Raw genomic sequence first — 13439 nt, forward strand, 5'->3', positions numbered from 1 at the left:
TTTTTAGGAGAGCCTGGCCTGAAATAACAAGAAAGCATTTTTTTCCTAACTGTCCTTCTAAACATGAGTCAACAGTAAGCCTCAGTAAATGAACTGTCAGTAGATTGTATGATTTATTGAAAGTAATCAACATCTGTGGCAAAACAACCATCCTCAGTGCTCTTCTTCTGTGCAGAAACTAAACATGATGGAGAGAGAACAAAAAATCTTACCCCTTTACTCTGTGACTCAATGGGCCGTGTATCACTTAATGCCAAAGGACAATGTCAGTGACCTTCATGATGCCAAGCATTGTCATAACGCCTTACATAAATCCTCTTAGTGCCAAGTAAAGCAGAACTCGGTTGCAAAATCTCTTGTGGCTGGATTTTGATTTAAAAATGCCATCAAAAGGAAGGGGAGGAGGAAGATGACATTAAGGCTGGAAATACTTCGTACACAACTATATGAAGGATTCCTATTGCAAATAGCAGTAAAATAGTCTTACTGTTTAAAACTTAATCTAGCTTTGTTTGTGGGGACTCACTGTCTCTCAATGCAAGATACTAAAAAAACCAAAAAGCCATGCTGCCTTACAGTTCATTTGCTTGAAGAGCTTCATACTGAGCTGCTTACTTTGCTTTGCTGAATTCCTGAAAAGATCATTTTTTGCAATTTGCTAATCTGAAAATTAAAAAAAAACAAACACAACAAACACCACCTGAGAATGGGAAAACAAAGCTGGCTACAAACATAAATGGCTGAGGTAATCAGTGAGATCTTTGCCTCAGTCTTCACTGAAAGCCAGGCTCCTTGTGTCTCTCACATCCCTGAACCTACATCCCTGAGCTTCTAAGTGAGGGCCGGGGGAGCAAAATCCTTCTCACTATCAGAGTAAGTCCACAAATGTCTCGTGATACTGAATGTGTAAAAGAAAATTGCATCCCAGAATTCTGAAAGAACTGGCTGATGTGGTTGCCAAGCCACTCTCCATAATATTTGAAATGATGTGGCTTTCAGGTGAAATACTGATGAAGGGAGGAAGGGAATCATTACTCTCATTTTATAGAAATGGAGAAAGGAAGACCTAGGGAACTACAGACCAGGGAGTCTTACCCTGTTCCTGGGAAGATAATGGGGCAGATTCCCCTGGAAGAGAAGTTAGATATGTGAGGTAAGAAGGTGATTTGGTAACTGACCAAAACAAAATTTTGAGGTCCTGTTGTAGATGGAAAAAGACTAAATTCTTAAATTTTATATTAGCCCATGCTATTTCATTCCTACCATTTTCAAAAACGACAAGTTTCAATTGACTCAAAAATAAAAAGGTTACTATTTAGAAGTTGTCAGCATTTTCAAGTGGGGAACAATTTCTTCACTTTTTCAAAGATTTCTTTGAAATTGTACTGTCCAAACTTTACCTTGAAATACATGTACAAAACATTCAGGTATCTCAAATGTATTTTTATCTCAGAAAACTATGGTAATATATTTATTAAATTTCAACTAAAAATTTTCCAAACTTTGCTACTGAAGTGGGCAAGTTAAGTGTAGCTCAAGTGTAATTCATTCTTTCAGTATTTAAGCACTTGACAAATTTAATGTCTATTTGCCTGTAGGGAAGCACTTCAGCCCCCAAAAGGTGAAGTACAGAGCAGTTAAGTTAATACGTGGCTTGCTCACGCATTTTTGTCTTAAATTAATTACGAGCTTCTTAAGAAAAAATACATTGATAAACAATTTATTCACTAACATATTACTGTGATTCAGATCTACAAAAATTTTTTTTGCTCTACTGTATCTATTCCATATGAAATTTGGCAGTATACTTCCAATCTGGAAAGCTGATTGAAAACAGAAGGCAGGTACTGCTGCCACTTGGAAAGTACAGCAGTTTACCACAATACCTGTACAGTATTTTTCAGGCTTCCAAGAAAGCGAGTACCTAAAATGATAATGTAAGCTCCAAGTGTAACCTAACAGCTTTCTAAAACACCTTCTGTTATGGAGGGGAAGGGAAAAAGGGCCGTTTTTGAACTTGGGATTTCTGTTTACTTAATGAAATGCCATCTCTATGGCTAAAGCCAAGTGTGAGTCTGTCTGTATATCCTTTGATATTTACACTTTTCTCAGCTGCGCTTCATTAAAAGAAGGGGAAAATAAATAAACTGTGTACCTACTCAAACCTATTGGACCCTGAAATAACGCAACACACTTGTGCTGTTCTTAAAAAAAAACACCAAATATCTCAGGTGTAGATCTTCCCCTTAATGTTAAGGGATTGTTCCTTTGTTACTGGTGCGTTTCAGCACAGTAATTCTTATTTTTCATAGTATAGCTACCAAGGTTATCTGGATCAGAAATCCAGATGGCGGTTGTAGTTAAATGATTCTCACTAGTGAAAGATGAAATGTTTTGCAGTTGAAGAGTTCATTAAAATGTGACTGAAGAAACAGAAGCTCAATTTGTTTGCCCAGAATTCATTAGAGAATTCCCAGCCATACAACCCATCACCAACAGTGCTGAGGACATATCACTGCAGTCCCAGGGCACCTGCAATCCAGAGCAGAGTTGGGGTATCAGTGGGATCTTTGGGCATCTGAGATGGTGCCAGAGACCAGACACAAGTGACAAATGGTTTTTGCAGAAAGGATAATACAGTGGATCCTGTGGCAAATATCTTCTTTCCTTTAAATCTACCTTGTTTTAATAAGGAAAAAACACATTTCTTCATTGTTATGATGTATTTGGTGATAATAAGCAAAAAAACAACAACAACAAAAAAAACAACAAACCAAAACAAACCAACAAACAAAAAACACAAAAACCCACCAAACAAAAGAAAAAACCCCCAAACAACAACTTTTGTTTGTCGTAATTAGAAAAATTACATATTTCAACTTATGCATACTTTTTAAAATGAAACTAGGTTTTAATTGACAAATTGAATGATCGTGAGTCAAAATAGTCAAAATAGTGTCTTATTTCTTGATATGTCTCTGGTATATTTTTATTATGTAAAATGGAAAGTTATGCTACATATCTATCCTTGCTTGCTTGTTAAATCTTTACAATTACAATAGGGATTCCTCTGATTTGAAGCAGCCAACTGACAAATGCTTTCTAATATCTGCAAAGGCAGAATTTGTCCCTTCAAATGAGCTGTTCCTCTGTTTTGATTAGGGATAAATTAGCATTAAATTTAAGTTCTTGACTTTGTGCTAAAATGTGGAAGCATATCTGCGGTAAGAAAATAAGTGTCTTTATTCTGAAGCAATGCAGAAAAATAATTGTTGAGAAGGAACACGTTATTTGCATGCGCAAATTTTCAGCTTTCTAACTCTAACCACATTTATTTTAAAGAAAAATTTAATATTCAAGAATAAAGTTCTCCTTCGATAGCCACATGTCAGGACTAAGAAGGTTTGAAGTGTGTAATTGATGGAAAATCATACTAAATCATGAGAGAAATTGTTTCCCATTATAGGGCAGAGACAATAGTAACAAATATGTTTCTAGACATTTTATCAAAAAGTTTATTTCTGGTGCTTGATGGTATCAGATATTTGTATATAATAAATTGTGTAACAAATAACAATAAGGATTTTTAACATTTTTTATTATTATTATCATTTGCAGTCTGAAGTCTTATATTTAAATGGCTCATTATAAATCCATTGTGAATGGAAAACCTCAGCGAATAGAAAACATATGCTATCACATATCTTCTTACACTCAAGATGCCTCATAAATTTAAGTGTATGTATGTTAAAGGATATTTCAGGTTAGGAAGAGCAGTGGTAGCTCTAGAGGAACACAAGTTCCTTGGAAGTCCATCAGAGGGGAGCTCCTTAGGAATTCATTGCAGGGGAACTAGACCAGATGGCCTTCAGAGGTCCCCTCCAACTCTTAGGATTTTATGATTCTATGAAATCCACTGAACAGTGGAAGAAAAGTTTCTACGTCAGCCTCTAAATGGAACAGGCATAATCTAGTCGGTGACTAAGCAATTTTAAAATCACTGAATCACAGAATGGTTAAGGTTAGAAAAAATCTCAGGTGGTCACCTGGTCCAGCCCCTCTGATCAAGCAGGATAATACGACTTTTCCAGGACCATACTCCTGGGGGCTTTTGAATATCTGTGAGGGGGGAGACTCTACAACCTCTCTGGGTAGTCGCTGCCAGTGTTTTGTCACTTTCAACACAAAAAACAGATCAACTGAGCAACACCAGTTGCAGAAGCAATACAATGTCCTCAAAAGGGCAACGGGCAGAAGTAAAGCCAAACAACCATCGTGCTGAGACTAAGACACAGTATGCAGAAACTGGAAGTTCTTCTGAATTACTTTATTTTGATCTTTTTGTGTAAGATTTATTGTGCACGACTAAGCCCTGTTAAACACAGGACTTAATCTTACACAGAGAGGAGCGCTAGATATATCATGTACTTAAAAAATTACAAAAAATTGGCAAAAATGGAAGAAAGAATTTAGTATCAAAAGCACACCAAAGCACAAAAGTATAAAAGACCACTAAATTATTTTATGTGGAAATTCTAGATTGATACAAAAGACAAATTCAAGTCTAGTTAATACATTAATCCCATTTTACAGAGGTTTTCTTCATTTTCTTTAATCCACAAAAAATTCAAAGTCTCTAGGTTTTACTACCATTAAAAGTAAAGAGATTGTCCTTGGCAACATGGAAACATGAGAGGTAGATGAAATAATTAAGATAATACAAGACTCAGACCAAATCTTCACTGCAAATGCAGATGGGGATTTTACGATAATTGAATGTCTAGAGTTAATTTCATTTTTTTCTTCAGTTTCATGCATTTATGTTTTTGCTTGGGGTCAAAGTAGGCAGGGCAAAAATGCTACGACTAAGATAACATTAACAATGTTTTGAGTAGGAATAGAAGATGACTACATAAGCATTTTTGTCAAGTTTTTTTTTTTTTCTTCTGGACTTTCCAGTATAGAAATTTTTAAGTAATGGAGAGTCTGGCTAACTTGGAAATATAATCTGATCAATCATTCAGGCTTTATGAAGGCAGAATTTAACCTCTTCACTCCTTCTTTTTTTGCTTTTGTTGTCTGTCTAGCAGATGAATAACAAACAGGAAAAATAGAAGGGGGAAGAAAAGAAAAAAAGAAGGGGAAGAGATGGAAGGTAAGGAAATTAGAAATCTCTAACTATGTACTTATGCTCTTTTGCTTCAGGTCACATCTTTTTGGCTAAGGAAAGGAGACTGGAGTTCCTTAGCTTATCACTATACGGCCTACTTTTCAGATCCTAGATTCATTCTTGCAATGCCTGAAATATTTCTTATTTTTCTTTCCTTGCATGTGAAGGAAAATTTCTTAGAGCATTCTGCTGTGGTGGTGCTGCCTCCCGTTCCCTCAGCTGTTAAGTGTAAAGGTTCTTTTTCAACAAATTACATGACCATGAAATAATTACTTCAGGGAGATGTACAAATGAGGTGACTGGGTTTGCAGCATAAGCATTTTTGTTTGTAACGTCCTGATTCCTCAACGAGCGTGGCTGTGACATTGTAGTGGTTCCAAATGGACTGTTTAAAACTGTAGCTGTGTATTTTTGTTTTACAGATTGGATCAGGAAAGCCAAGGCACAGATGGAACTGAACTTGGCAGGAGATGTGAAAAGTAATAAGAAGAGATTCTACAGGTACACTGGTCAGAAGAGGCAGGCCAAGGAGAGTATACCTCCACTGATAAAGGAGGGAGAACTGGCAACAACAGACTCTGAACCTCTAGATGGGAGTTGAAGGCACAACTGCATCAAAAGAGTGGTGGCTAGAAGGGATGGAGGTGATTATCCATCTCTACTCTGTCCTAAAAAAGTTCCATCTGGAGTACTGCAGCCAGGTCATGGGCCCCCAGCACAAGAAAGGCATAGAACTATTGGAGGTCACAAAAATGATCAGAGGGCCTCTTGTATGAAGAAGGCTGAGGGACTTGGGCTTATTCAGCTTGCTGATTTCCGACGCTATTGCTTCTATTTCCAATTTCAGTAATTAGGGAGACCTAATTGTAGCCATCCAGTACATAAAAGGAGCTTCTAACCAGGAAGGAAACTGACTTTTTACAAGATCTGATAGTGACAGGGCAAGGAGGTATGGTTTAAAACTAAAAGAAGAATGATTAGATGTTAGGAGGAAATTCTATACACAGATTGTTGTGAGGCACTGGAATGGGTTACCCATAGAAGCTGTATATGCCCCATCCCTGGAGACATTTGAAGGTGGGTTGTAGGGGGTTCTGGGCAATCTGATGGATGGCAACCCTGCCCATGGTAGAGGTGGTGGAACTAGATGATTTCTAAGTTCCATTCTAATCCAAGCCAATCTGTTTCTATAATTTCATGATTGCTGAAAGTGGAGATTTCTCCTAGAAGATTTCAGTTTGTATTCCTAGATAGATCTGGGTACTTAGAGGTACTTCCTCTTACTTCCTCCTGAAGGGAAATTTTGGCTATATGAAGGAAATGATGGTATGCTTGCTAGTAGACTAATGCCCCTTGATCAGGGTCAGTTATCCTTTGCTCTAGGGGAGATATTCTGGCAATGCAAATCTGGGACAACAGTATAATGATTTGGGTATATTAATGTAGATACAAAGTATTAGACTGAAAAGGAGCAGCAATCTTTTAGAAGAGAAGCTGACTTGCTTCCATTCTTTTGTTTGCTGGTTCTTCCCTATGCTGGGAGTCAACAGATCGGCAAAAGCAGTATTGAACTTGTTTGATTCCTTACAGATATTCTCTAATGCCACCATAAACAGCATTTATGCTAAGACTGCAAAGAGAAATTGGGACAACACAATGAATAGCTGTAGAAAACTAGATGGCCCTGGATTTGTTACAGGATGGTGTATGTGCAGTTATTAATACTTCATGTTACTGTGGCATTGGCAGAACAGAAGAATATATAGAGAAAACGCTTTGATGATAATCTTGATGACACCTCCCGATGTTTAGCGGAGGTCTGCGATAACTGACTGCATGGTTCCCTGATTGGTCTTGTTTGGAGAAACTATTTTTGATAATTGTTTTTATACATACATTTCTGTATGTATAATTGCATTAGTAATGATACAGTGCTTCAATCATTGTTCTGACAATATTATATCTCTGTTGGGGATACAATGAACTGATACAATGAGAGTTAGAGCATGTTAGTTACAAACCCTCAAGAGAAAAGGAGGGATTGATGCAAGTTGCATCTTGATAAGTCCCTGTCATGGTTTTGTGATTTTTGTTATTGGCATTCCACATGATAACATCATGTAGTGCACTGGGAGTTCAAGTGTTAATGCTCCTGTTCCAAGGACTGTCAGTATTTCCAGGCACTTTTCTCAGAAGAGAAAAAGGACTACTACATATCCCAGAAGACAATAACTGTTCTGTTTCCATTTTCTGTTTAGAGGGAAAGATAAAACTATTCACAAGTCACCACACTGCCCCTTTTACTCCTTGTCTCTGCGGCGTGCGCTCCGTAGCCATCTCACCTTCAGCATTACAGTAAGGCCTTTGGTTTTGGACACTCCCTCTTTCATTTATTTGATTTATTAGCTTCAATTCCAATTATATTGTATTATATTGTGTCATCTCGCATTCTGATATCATATTTAGTAAATTAGCTTTTCTCCCTCGTCTTGTTGCTGCTCTTTTGTTTGTAGGCCCATCTCCATATAATTTCCTTACTCCTCCTCTCCCTCTCCTGGGGTGTGGGTCCATGGGATCCTCCACTCCACTGGTCACAGAACCAGACCAAACTGGGCCAGAGCTGTGACAGTCCCCTCATGGATATCCTTGTAGTTTGTTTAGACAACGTGAAGGGTCTGTGTCTTTGTATTTGAGTAGATAAGGAAGGTTCCATGAGATTTCGTGTGGAAAATGTATGCACCTCCTGGAAGGCCTCTGAATGTATCTAAACCAAAGATCTTCTTGTGCAAGGCACAAAATGTGATAGGAGGAGAATATCCCCCACGCATCCAGTGCTGATGTTGAAGAATGCCTAGTTTCTAACATCCAACTTGAGTCTAAAAGAGTTTTTGATTGACTGCTTTACGGTAACACTGGTGCCACATCATCATGGTGGCTGCCCCGCAGAGCAGCCCAGCCCCAGGACGTGGAGAGAATGCAGAGCAGTGCTGACATACAATACAGCACTATGTTTAATTTGCAAGGAAACGGTGTCAGTTTTCAAAGACTACAATTTGTAAAGACATTACGTGGGAATACAAGAAAGCTGTTCAGAACAGAAGCTGTGGAGAAAGATAAACGGCATGAGGAAGCAAGGCTGAGAACCAAGGATTCCCATAAAAGAGAAAAACAAAGTCAAGTAAGCTTCATGATGGCTGTTTGATAATGACCCCGATTGTAGGAAGAGCACATGGCTTGGAATGACTCACGACCCTGACTGGGTAAGGTAAGTGCCTGCATGCACAGTTAAGGAGTGTTTGTGGAATGTTCTGTTGACACGTAAAGGCGGGTGGGAAAGTTAAAAGAGAAAACTTGTGAATGTATATAAAGGATGCTAGAACCTGTAATAAACAATTTGGATTGTTCACATCTAAGTCGGTACCCCAGATGCTGCAACATTATATGAAACGTATTTGACAGTTTGTTTCTGCATATCAGGGAATGCTTCATGAAGACAAAATAGCAGAACTGCAAGAAGTCTGTCACCTCAATAAAATAGTTTTTAAAAAGTTAAAACTCAAACGGACTCTGTTATAAAAGGCAGTTACATGATAGCAAATCTGACTGCAAAAAAATCAAAACCATTTCCTGACGGTGAGTTTGTTAAGCAATGTATGGAAAGTACAACAGATATAACACGTCCTGATTACAAAAAAAAAAAAGGATTTCTCTAAAGTCAGTTTGTTCCACCAGACTATAGACAGGTGAACCGATTTATAGAGTATAACTGCTAATTTCAAATTTTATGCTTTGGCAATCTAAGAAAGTATTGATGATATAGATACAGCTCAGCTTGCCATTTTCATTACAGGTACTGATAACAAATATAATGTTGCTGAAGAAACAGCTTCTTTGGTGCCACTGAAAGACACAACAAAGAATCTTTATTTGAATCCCGTGATTTGTGTGAAGCAGTAAAAAATACTTCAAAGCCATTTTCTTTAACTTTTGTCAACGTATCTGGTACAGATACTGATGGTGCCCCATGCAAATTGTCATCAAACCTGTGAACTTCATAAAGCCCAAGGGATGGAATCATTGCCAATTCTAGGAGTTCCTTAAAAGTAAGGATGCTGACTATGGGGGGGGTCATCATTTATTTTCTGAGGGAAAGTGGCTAAGTTGGGGTAAGATGCTAAATGGACTCCGCAAAGTGAAATCAATTCCTTTAAGGAATCAAAAACGATATTTGTTCCAGAATGTGAAAACTAAAAATGACTCTCAGATTTAGTATTTTTGGAGGATTTGACTGCTCATTTAAATGAGTTAAACACACGTCTTCAAGGTGAACAATCACCTTATCTGTACTGTGTTTCAGACAACAACAGTGTTTGAAATAAAATATGGCAGGCTCAAGCTATGGCAAATAACTTCATGCATTTTGATATGTTGGCTAAACACAACCTGTGAACAGTGAATAACATGCAGCCATGCTTTCAGTTTTTATAAAGGAATTTGAGAATGGTTTCAAGATTTAAAAAATATGTTTTTTTCTGTAATTGCAACTCGATTTTCAGCTAACATAAATACATTACTTGCAAATTTTCACATGGGATGTATAGAGTTGCAATCAGACATTCAACTCATAGAAAAATTTAGTCATGCCTCTTTACCAGACTTTCATAAGCCCTCTCTTACCAGAGAAAAGTATCCCTCACTTCACAGGCATGCCTTATTCACGTCACCACTTTTTGGCAGTACGTACATTTGTGAAAAATTAGTGTCAAAAATGAAGCACAGGAAGAGTAATATTGCATCAAAAATCTCTGAGGAACACTTTGAGAACTCTCTAGGAATGGCAACCGGCCTGATGCATTAGTTTCACAAAAACAAGATCAAACATTCCACTGGTTTTATGTTTTTGCTGCTGTTTTTTATGTTTTAATAAAAGAAAATATGTAAAATAATAAAGTGCTACCTACATATATTAAGCTTATTGCGCATTTTATATGCAGCCCATGGATAACCATGTCTCAGGGCAAACTTCCTCTGTAAACAGGGTAACCTTTCAGTAGTAGTTCAGAAGGCTGAGGAAACAGAACGGCATACAATGAGTAACCAGAATTTATTATTGCTGGGAAACAATTTGCTATATGTCTGCATGGAAAAGTTTGCAGAAAGTGCTGTTGTTGCTCTGTAATATTTAATCCTAAAAGCTGCTGTGAAGGGTAATGAGCTGGCACTGTGTACTGGAGTCTGAACCACTGCTGCAAGCTGTCTGAATGGTCTGACCTGCTGTTTCTTTACAAGGCAGATACAACATTCCAGCTGCAGTTCTGGCATCCTGACCTTTTTCTAAGCAAACATTTTTTTTTTCCTGGGAGTATGATTGAGCTCAGAAGGACACAGAATCAGCATGAGATGTTAGATGTTGCTATTTTATGTAGTGAGATTTGTTTTAAAAGAAGAAGAAAGTCTTTATTTTTATTTTTTTTTCTTGCAAGTTGTAAAAAAGGCATAGCTCTATTCAACCATGCATCTGTATGAATGAATCTTAAATTGATATAAAATGGCAGAATCCATTTCCATTTTTTAGCTCCAAAAAACCCCATTTTAATTTGTATGCTCTGCAGTAAACATGCAGAGAAGAGACCTGAATTAAATCTTGTAATAAGAGTGGGCTGTCTCGTATCCTTCTGTGTGCCTTGGACTATTACAAGATTTTTGGCACAGGACCCAATATTGCCAGCCTTCCAGACATGTTGAACAGGGAGTTGGAGACCTACCATTGTGTTCTGGAGATAGCCAGTGTGTTCTTTAGCATCCCAATTGCTGAGGAATTGCAGGACCAATTTTCTTTTGCATGGGAGGGCAGGCAGTGGTCCTGTTACAAGGGTATTTGTGTTCTCCAACCTTCTGCTACAATTTGGTGGTGCATGATTTGACAGAATGGGATAAACATAATGATATAAACTATATTATTATACTGATGATTTAATGTTAACCTCTTCCTCTTTGGAAGCACTGGAAAAAGTGGTAGGCTAATTGCCATCTTACCTTCAGGAGAAAGGATGGGTGGTCAATCCCACAGAAAGTCCAACTGAATTGACAATAAAATTCTTGGGAGTTATTTGGTCAGGTAAGACTAAAGTCTTACCTAACTATATCACTGATAAAATTCAAGCATTTCTAATACCAACCACAGCAGAACAATTACAAGAATTTTGGGGCATTTGGGGATATTAGAGAACTTCATACCCTACCTTGTGTAGATTTTAAGACCTCTATCTATAACAATTAGTTTAGAAAGGCCACTTGTGGGATTGGGGATGAACAGAATAGGGTGCTTTTCAACAGGCAAAGATAGCTGTTAAGCAAGCACAGGTGCTTAATATATTTGATCCCATCTCCCGACCAAACAGGAATAGACGTACATGTGATTCAGGAAGATTTTGGGGATTGTGGCAGCACTGGGATCTGTTTGGATCAAAACCAGCTTTTGGTGTCAGGTGTGGCATGGAGCAGAAGAGAGATACAATATGATTGAGAAGCAGTTATTGGTTACCTATTCTGCATTACAGGTGGTAGAACCAATAACACAGATAACAGAGGTAATAGTGAAAACAATACTGCCTATTCAGGAATGGGTGAAAGATCTGGCCCATAATCCTAAGACAAAGGTGGCTCAGGCCCTAATAGTTGCATGCTGGGCCACCTCTTTGGGGCCACGCTGCCATTTGTCCTCTTTGCCACTGGAGGAAGAACTGCAGAAAATACTTGGCTGTACACTGTGACGTACCACAGTGATGCACCCCAGGAGGTTTCCATCACTCCACCAGAGGAGTCCTATACAAGATGGAAAATATACCTAGAACCACAACTTGAGATTCTATCATCCCAGGTGAGACATGATAACCGCAAACGCTGTGTTTTGTCCACCACAGGCTGGGACCCTCTGCTACCTTTCCAACTCTGTCTTCAGTATTTCTTATTGGCTAAACATCAGTGTCTCCAAGTGCTCGTTCCACACAGCAGTTCTCTTAGTAATTTTTTAGATCACATTCTGGGATGTCAAATTCTACAACAGAGCAGACAGGATTCTGGACTCCCATTTAGAGTGCTCAAGTGCCTACCTCTAACAGCCAACGACAATTGTCCAGTGGCAATACATAAAGTACATATTTTATTGCAGTTTCTTAACTGGATAACTGATGGATTACAAAAGCTAGTATAAAAAGAACACCAGCTTGTCTCCAACCCCTCTTTCTAGGTTTGGAACTTTAATACTGATGCAAAACCAAAATCCAATAGTCTTCTCAATATTGCTGATCTCCCTGATAAGCACTGTTGCTATTAATGATCATCGTTATTTTTGGAAACTGCTAAACTTAAGAAAAACAGAAGTGGTCTCAATAAAGAGTGAGGATGGATTACTGGAGATTCCAATTCTGAAACAGCTTCTGTATACTGTTCCTACTGTAAGATGAAAAATGCACCACCTGCTTCATGTTGCCTTACTGTAACAAGGAAAGCTTTTCCATTGGCATAAGTGGAGGAAGCCCTGTGGCCCGAAATTCTGTCATGGCAAGCCTCTCATTTACTTCACCTTATACTATGTAGTATGTTTTCTGTGTTGTTTTTTTTTTTCATCAGTGTCTTCCTGACAATTGCCTCTTCAAATACGTCTTAGAAATACATCTGTGAGTGTTTTGAATAGCAAGAAACACAGGATGACTCTATCATTGCTTTCCTTTGGAACATTTTCCTTAGGATACCCACCAGCACTAGGTCCTGAGCAAGTGATTCAGAAGCTTTTTTGTATGCCAACTCTAAAGGCATGTATTTCAGCCATGAGTTTTAAAAAGACACGTTAATTCTTTCTAGTGATATAATATTAACCATAAATCAAACCTGTATTTCCAACCAAAACCCACTAGGACTGGAAGAAAATGGGTAAAGGAGAAGTAGCAAGGTCATACATCTGCTTCTTCATTTTTGGTGAAAATGAAAGAAAGAAAACAGTTTTCTGATGAATTCTTGCAAAAATAGAAAAAGACTCCAAGCTTTTCACTCTGCGTACTGTATTTGAAAACGTGCAATGCATTGTGTCAAAACAGGTACTGAAAAGGAGTGAGCCAGCTTCTTTCCTCGTAACCACAGAGATTTGGTTAAAAAAATACTGACTTTAATTTGCCTCCTTTCTATTCCATGTTAATCTTTTTAATGTCATATTTTTCACTTACTCTTTAGCTACAATGACAAAATACACTTGTTTTTAAACAGAAGCTGA

Source organism: Meleagris gallopavo, chromosome 3 (assembly GCF_000146605.3).
Source record: "Meleagris gallopavo isolate NT-WF06-2002-E0010 breed Aviagen turkey brand Nicholas breeding stock chromosome 3, Turkey_5.1, whole genome shotgun sequence".
Taxonomy (NCBI): domain Eukaryota; kingdom Metazoa; phylum Chordata; class Aves; order Galliformes; family Phasianidae; genus Meleagris; species Meleagris gallopavo.